Below are 7,733 nucleotides of genomic sequence, written 5' to 3'. Positions count from 1 at the left end.
CTTGAAGAATGACAAATGGCAACATCACAAAAGCTCCGATGAGGACACATGGTAGTGTTTGATTGGTTCCGATAATTCTAGGTAGTTGTTGACATCAACATGACATCACAATACATAGGGACACGTGGTAGGCTATTTCAGGGTTTTGGATGGCCTAATGGGCCATATCTAGGTGACACATGTCTCTGGTTGAAAGATGCCATGTGACATGTGATGACATCACTTCAGAAATCGGTCATCCTTTGTGGTTGGCATAGCAACAACATAAAGAATTATCTGATAAATGGCAAACTGGGGTATAAAGTGCTTATGAAACAAATGTGTAAGGGGCCAACAAAGGAAATAACCCCCGTTGAGGGTCTAGAGGACTTACTACCTTAAGGATGAGCCCTCACTCACAACCCTCAGTTCTATGGAGGAAAACACAAAGAGGGGCTTATACATAAGGGGATGAGGATTATCAAAGTTCGTTGTTTTTAAATGGATTTTATGCATAAAAGCGCCAGTATGGAAAAGTCATCGATAGTGTTCTATAGTGAAAGTCTGTCGATATAACAATTCAAAGGTGTATTAAAGATGTATGAATCAATGGTTGTGGCTTTGAATGCAGTTCAGTATGGTTGATGGCAGAAGAAATCCTATGCACGCATTGTAAAGATAAATGAAGAATAGAGGTGTCGTGAGAATGTATAGCTAAGTTTTTGCGAGCCATAAATGATCATAGGGAGATTCTATGAAATACATAAGGAGAGCTGAGATTTAATATGCAACATGGAGTGTCTGTAATGTGACAGAAAAGTGATCATCGCCCATTCCTATGATCTTGAATGCATCGACAACACAGGGGAAGTGTGTTTTAGCAAAAGAATGGGGAGCCATGCCAATAATACACATTTGGGCAGATTTGATGGCGATAGTGAGTACATCGAGCCAATTGCAGCATAGGAACAAAATTATGAATCTCCATTGAGTAAAGTGGGAGAGTGAGAAGATGTGAGAGTAAGAAAGAGCAGAGTTATGGCCTAAGACATAGTTCAAAATGTTGCAAGGGTAATGTTTTGTTGAAAACAATGGAGAGCCCTGAGCAGAGATAGAAGAACATAGAGAGAGCAACAAGAGGAGGACTTCCACATGTGTTCAGAAAGAAAAGTGTACAGATTGTATCTGCTTACAACCATTAGATGGTATTTTACTTGTAACATGATATGCCTCTATTTTCAATTTAAAAATTGTATGAAAAAGTAGAACAGTGGTAGTGACAGGTTGGTTTCTGAATACTTAAGGGGTCGGTGCATCTTGGAAAGTTGGTGCTTCCTGAAACTTAGGGTGTTGGTGCCTCCAGTGAGTGGGTTCTCATAAAGAAATAGATGTAATTAAGTTGGTTCTTGAACTACATCATAAAACAAAAAAACAATATGGTGGTTTTTCCCCTTTGGGTTTCCACGTGAAAACATTGTGTAAAATTTATTCTTTACATGATATTGTTGTTTGAGTCTGTGTATCTAAAATTTTATTAATTTATAGGTTCATGAATGAATGCTCTCATATAATAAAGTACAATAAGAAAATAAAAGTAACAATTTCTTAAATTACTAATTCACCCCCCTCTCAACAATTCATTATCCCAACACTTGTCTATCCAACCTCGTTAGTATGAACACTTTCAAGTGTCTTACTCATCCATTTGAGAAGACCTTATTGAGATTCTCCTAGTTGTTTTATTGAGTGATATGGGACTACATCAAGATTTATCCATTCAATCCTTTTAATCACATCACTCAAAGTGTCTTCCTAATTTGAAGAAATGGTTGCAACTTCATGAAGGGGAGTGAGTTCTTAAGAAGGAGATTCCACAAATTGATCTAGGATAGGGACCCCCCTTCAAGATGTGGAATCTCATTATAAAATTCCTTAAAATTTTGTGCATAGTGAAATATTTTCAAACGATCAAGTTATCGCTCAACTACATTATCAGTATTGGAAGATTCAAGAAAAATCGCATCTCTAGATAGTATAAACTTCTTATTTGCCTCATCATGGAGCTAATATGCTTTAGATGTATTTAAATACCCCAATAAGATACACTTTTGAATCCTTTCACCAAGTTTGTTTCTTTGTTCCTTAGGAATAAAGGCATAGCAAGTGGAACCAAAGATCCTAAGATGCCTTACCAAAGGAATATGGTCATACCAGATTTCATAAGGAGTCTTGTTTCTAAGAGCATGACATGGACAGTAGTTTTTAGTATATACTACACATAGAACTGCATCATCCCAGAACATTAGCTTTACATGTTTGAAAAACATCAATGAACAAAACATATTTAACATTGACATGTTCATTCTTTCAACTACACCATTATGTTGAAGATTATATGCCACCATTGTTTGTTGTTGAATCCCATGTTGGTGAAGAAAATTTTCAAATTCATTTGAGGTATATACTTTTCCATTATCAATATGAATAGAGCCAATATGAGATTGTGAATCATTCTCAATCCATGCATGAAAGTTTTTGAAAGTTTCAAAAGCTTGAAATTTACTCTTCAACAAATATACCCAATAAATTCTAGTGTAGTCATTAATAAAAGTCATAATATATATTTTTTTCTTTGCAAAACAAAAGAGTATAGGTCCAAACAAATCAAAATGAATCAATGAAATCTTTCTATGTGCTCTAGGAATAGAATCATGAAATGGTTGTTTGTTATGTTTTATTAGGATACAAGCATCACTTTGCTCCAGTTTCCTTGGAATTATTAGAAAACCAATAACATAATTTCTCTTCAATAAATGAAGACTGTAATAATTCAAATGTCCAAATCTTGCATGCCATAAGACACTGCATGTCAATTTACATTCACAATATTGAGAACTATATGCATATTTTGTGCATGAGCATATGTTCTTTGCAGCTTCAAGAATCTTTATTTGTCTATTCAAGTCATGACAAGTGTGTTTTTTGATTCTTTTCTGACCTCAAAGTTTCCATCAAACATGTGAATGGACCTTGTTGATGAATGCGAACAAGGGACAACAAGTTTCTCCACAGCTCTCGGAGGTAGAGAACATTATGCATAATAAATCTAGGAAGTCCAGGAAGTTTGATCCTGATGGTGCTAAGTTCGGAAAACTTGAGTCTTGATTTGTCTTCAAAGTATATTGCTCCATCTACAGTGTCACTAAATTCTTCAAAAAAATATTTCTGAAAGGTCATGTGGCAGGTTGCACATGTATTAAGCAAGCATGTATCTTTCCAAGAAGTAAATGAAGTATGAAAAAAATCTTCAATTACTCCAATATTGCAATGTGCCACAATATAATGAGCATATTTAGGTGCTTTACCTTTCCCAAGATTTAGTGTTTTGCCTTTCTCTTCATTTCTTTCTTGTTGGATTCTATCCTAAGATAGTTTACCTATGGATGCATCATGTTCATTTCTATAGCAATGAATATGATGGAGATCATATTTTCTTCCATGATGATGTTTATCCCCTACCTATATTATTCTTCTTTTCATGTCGTCTTCTTCCACCTCTTTCTTTAGAAGAATATTTTGGTTGATTCCTCTCTTTTTATGTAAGGCACACAACTTCTTTAGAAGATTGAGCAGTTGTCTTCTTCTTTCCACATGCTTTCTCCCTTTCTTCAAACTTCTCCACAAGAGTTTCAAGAATAATATTCTTAAGTTGGGCACTAGATTGTAAGGATTCAAGATAGTGAGAATATGTGGGATACAGAGCCTTGACGATATTTGTGAGAGTAATTTCCATCTTAACTCTAGTAGCTTATACATCATGCATGATAGCTCTAATTTCATAGGCTACGGCCAACAGATCATCATCCTTCAACTCTAGGTTGAAGATTTTGATCATCAATTGGAATACCTCAAGCTATGAGTGTGAATTATATAAATATTGTAGCTTCTTTAATGCATCAAAAGCATTCCTAATCATAATTATGTGAGGACTCGCATCTTCATTTACACGTGCAACAATCCGAGCATATGTTGAAAATGCAACAAGAAAATCCTAATTTAATTTTGTCCTTGAATTAAATTAGGAATTAAATTGTAATTCCACATCTCATGACAACTTTCAATAATTAACTAAATTAATTTGACTTAGTTGGCTCATTTAATTCGAGTTGAGGATCTAACTAGGTTCATGTAGAGTATCTCCTACTTTATAGGAGCCGTGGTTGAGTTTATTTTGAGTTGTAATTATTTAATTTAGTCTAACTGAATTAAATTCAGTTATACTAGTTCCAACTGATGGAGAAATTAGTGGGAGATCTTGTAGTGGGGTGTAACCTGCAGTGGTGAGGTGTAAACAACAATGATCAACGAGTAAACTAAAGATTCACTCATAATTAACTCATGCATGTCAGATCAGAGAAAGACCCATTTGAGATGGGAGTTTAGGGACCATCTACTATCAGTTGTATAATCATCTGAATTGTACAAGTGGTGCATGCAATAAGAGGAAGGCCTATGAGGATTGCACAATTCATATTTGTCGAATTTCCCAATTAAATATGGGCTAATTCCCAAGGAAACTGTGTAAGGAAATAAGATCTTGGCAGGTAGCAGAATTGGCTAAGTATTGGCTTGAACTAGTCTAGAAAGCAGTGATATAGATAAAGATAGTGGAAAGGTTGCTCGAGATTGAGAAAAGAATTGTAGTCTTCTCATATTTTCTTATTAATGAAATATACACATAGAAGGGGTTTTAGTTGTGGTTTTCCCCATAAAAATTATTGTGTTATGTGTGATTGAATTCTTTCTCTTTCATGCTTTGTGATTTCATCGATCGTTTATTGTTTCCACTGATGAGTAGAGTAGATTCAAGTAGATTATTTTTGCATATTACAATCTGCAGTTTGAATCTACAAGGAACTTCTACAACATAGGCCTTGATGTTCCTTTTTTCACATATGGTGAACTCTTTATCGTATGTGGGCTTGGTAGGTATATTTTCACCTTCTCCTTCACAAACACCCTTTCATAGGTCATTAAAAATAAGCATGTGCCTATTCTTTCTGGGCCATTCATGGTAGTTTTCTTTTCCATTCAACACCACACCAACAATGGAGATGAGGAAACATATCTTCATCAAACTATGATCTATTCTCTAAGTTAAGGCATTAAACACTCTCTCCAAAGAAATAAGCATTCTCCCTATAAGGAAAAATATACAATGGATGTAGGAAACCACTTCTCTACTCTATGTCAACAAACAACAAGTTTATGAGAAGAGTTTGAGGTGTAAATGCAACTTGATTAATTGTGTCATTATAGCATAATGTAATATCAATGCATATTGTAATATGAACACAAATTGTCACTTGATTTGAAACACATGTCCTTGGTGAATCTATGGAACTATGGAACTAAAGTCAAAGTGATCCCCGCAATGAGAAGACACAAATCTTGGTGATCGTGGTCTCCAAAAGTGAGTTCTTAATCACAATTTAAACATTTCAGCAAAAAGTTCAATGAATGATGCACATGATGCTCAAAGCTTCTGTTTGAATTTTTTCTTACATTCTGGAAATGCAAATCTAGTGAACAATATTTAGAATACTAAGCAATGATCTCAAACATTAAACAATGTTTAGAATATGGAACAATGGGCTCAAACATTAAACACCATTTAAAATATGAAACAATAGGCTCAGACACTAAACACTGTTCATACTTGTAAGTTATTTATGAATCAATGACAAGAGTTCAATCATTAGTGCCACATCAGTAAAGAATTTCAAGGCTTAAGTTGTTGGAGATTCCATGTTGCTTAAATTATTTTTCATGTAATACAATTTTGATGTCATTGAATGGTGGTATAAAGTGACTTAAGTTGTTGGAGATTCCATGTTGCTTAAATTAGGGCTTAAGTTGTTAGAGATTCCATGTTGCTTAAATTATTTTGCATGTAATATGATTTTGATGCCATTGAATGGTTGTATAAACTGACTTAAGTTGTTGGAGGTTCCATGTTGCTATTTTGTATGTAACACAATTTTGACGCCATTGAAGGGTTGTATAAACTGACTGAGATACCTTTGGATTATTTCCAATGAAATAATGGTTTTGATCAAGTAACCATGAGAAGCCTTCGGCTTAAATACATCAAAGACAGTGTTTTTAGTCTCATATAGCTCGAGAGCATGGAGAATGAACCACTACTTCTAATATCAATATTCGCAGAGAATATTGTTGAGTTGTTTAATAAAGAGGCAAAGAAGCCAGGGTGTACATTACGATCAAACAAGAACTATTGCACATGCATGAACTGTTGAGTTGTTTAATAAAGAGGCAAAGAAGCCAGGGTGTACATTATGATCAAACAAGAACTATTGCACATGCATGAACTGCCTTCAGGCCACGATGGTAACTAGTGAAATTGATTTTTCCATTAGAATAATAATTAATATATAAAATAGAATTGTGATTCTTGGATTCATATTTCTAAGTCTTTTTCTGTTTTAGGTTCATTATTTACATATTTACATAAATTTAGTCAATCCTCGAGAATAAGTTGCCAACATTTTACTTAACATGCATATTGAAATATTTGATTTATAATCCACATTAAATTTTTCATTATTATTAATATTTTTTTAAATATTATATATCAACTGGGTGTTAAGAATGGAATAAATTACACATGTTACAATGAAAAAGGAAAAACATAAGAATTCTTTTAATTTAAGTTACTTTATTGTTTCTATACAAAATTGATATAAAAGTATGGACATTGAAATATTTCATTTATAACTAACATTAGAATATTTTTTTGTTATTAATATATTTTTGCTTTAAATATCACATGTCAATGAACATTAAATAAACTACACATCATGTTATATCAATAATATTATTTTTAAATGTTCAAATTCATATCTCCCTCATACTAAAACTGAATCATATATATTTTTAAATGTATTTAAATGTAACATTATGGGACAATATATCCTTCATAAACGAGAGGCACTCTACAACCTAGTATGAAAGAGATGTTTTTCATTATATCAAAAGAAATAAAATAATACTTACTTTGAGAAATTAGAACTTTAATAATAATAAAATCTATCAAAATGGAATATATTAATAACAAACAAATATTTCAATTTCTGCTATAAATAAAATATTTTTATTTCCATCTTAAATACATAACTTTACACAATTTTATGTATGAAGAGAGGAAATAATTGATAATTAAAAATTTCTAATTTCTTCCATAAGTGCTTTTATTTTTTACCTTTTGGTGTGAGCCATATGTGTAATTAATTTAATGTCCACCTTAAATAACATAATTTTACATGAGCTTTATATAGAGCTATGAATTAATTGAAAAGTAATTGATAGTAAGAAAATTCTAATTTTTCCTATAAGTTACTCTTCCTTTTAATATGAGCTTTATTGAAAATTCTTCTTAGTATTTTGGAAATGTACATTTGAATATATACATTAAATTATATGTGTTTCTGTGTGAATGTAGATATAGATATAGATCAACTATGTTTGTGTAGAGACATATTTTTTATTCTATTGAAATGTGTTGTCTAATTAAAGAGATCACATATAGGATTTAAAAAAATAATTATATATATAGAAAGAGTTCATATTCCATGGATATATGTTCTCTACTTTTTAATATGAGAGACATATATTTTAAAATATAATAATAACAAAAAAAACATCTAAACTGTGGATAATATGAGCAATAACTA

This window comes from Pinus tabuliformis, chromosome 4_2, assembly GCF_031772625.1.
Source record: "Pinus tabuliformis cultivar Carrire ecotype Pingquan chromosome 4_2, CPIR1, whole genome shotgun sequence".
NCBI classification, from domain to species: Eukaryota; Viridiplantae; Streptophyta; class Pinopsida; order Pinales; family Pinaceae; genus Pinus; species Pinus tabuliformis.
This window is presented reverse-complemented; position numbering follows the sequence as displayed.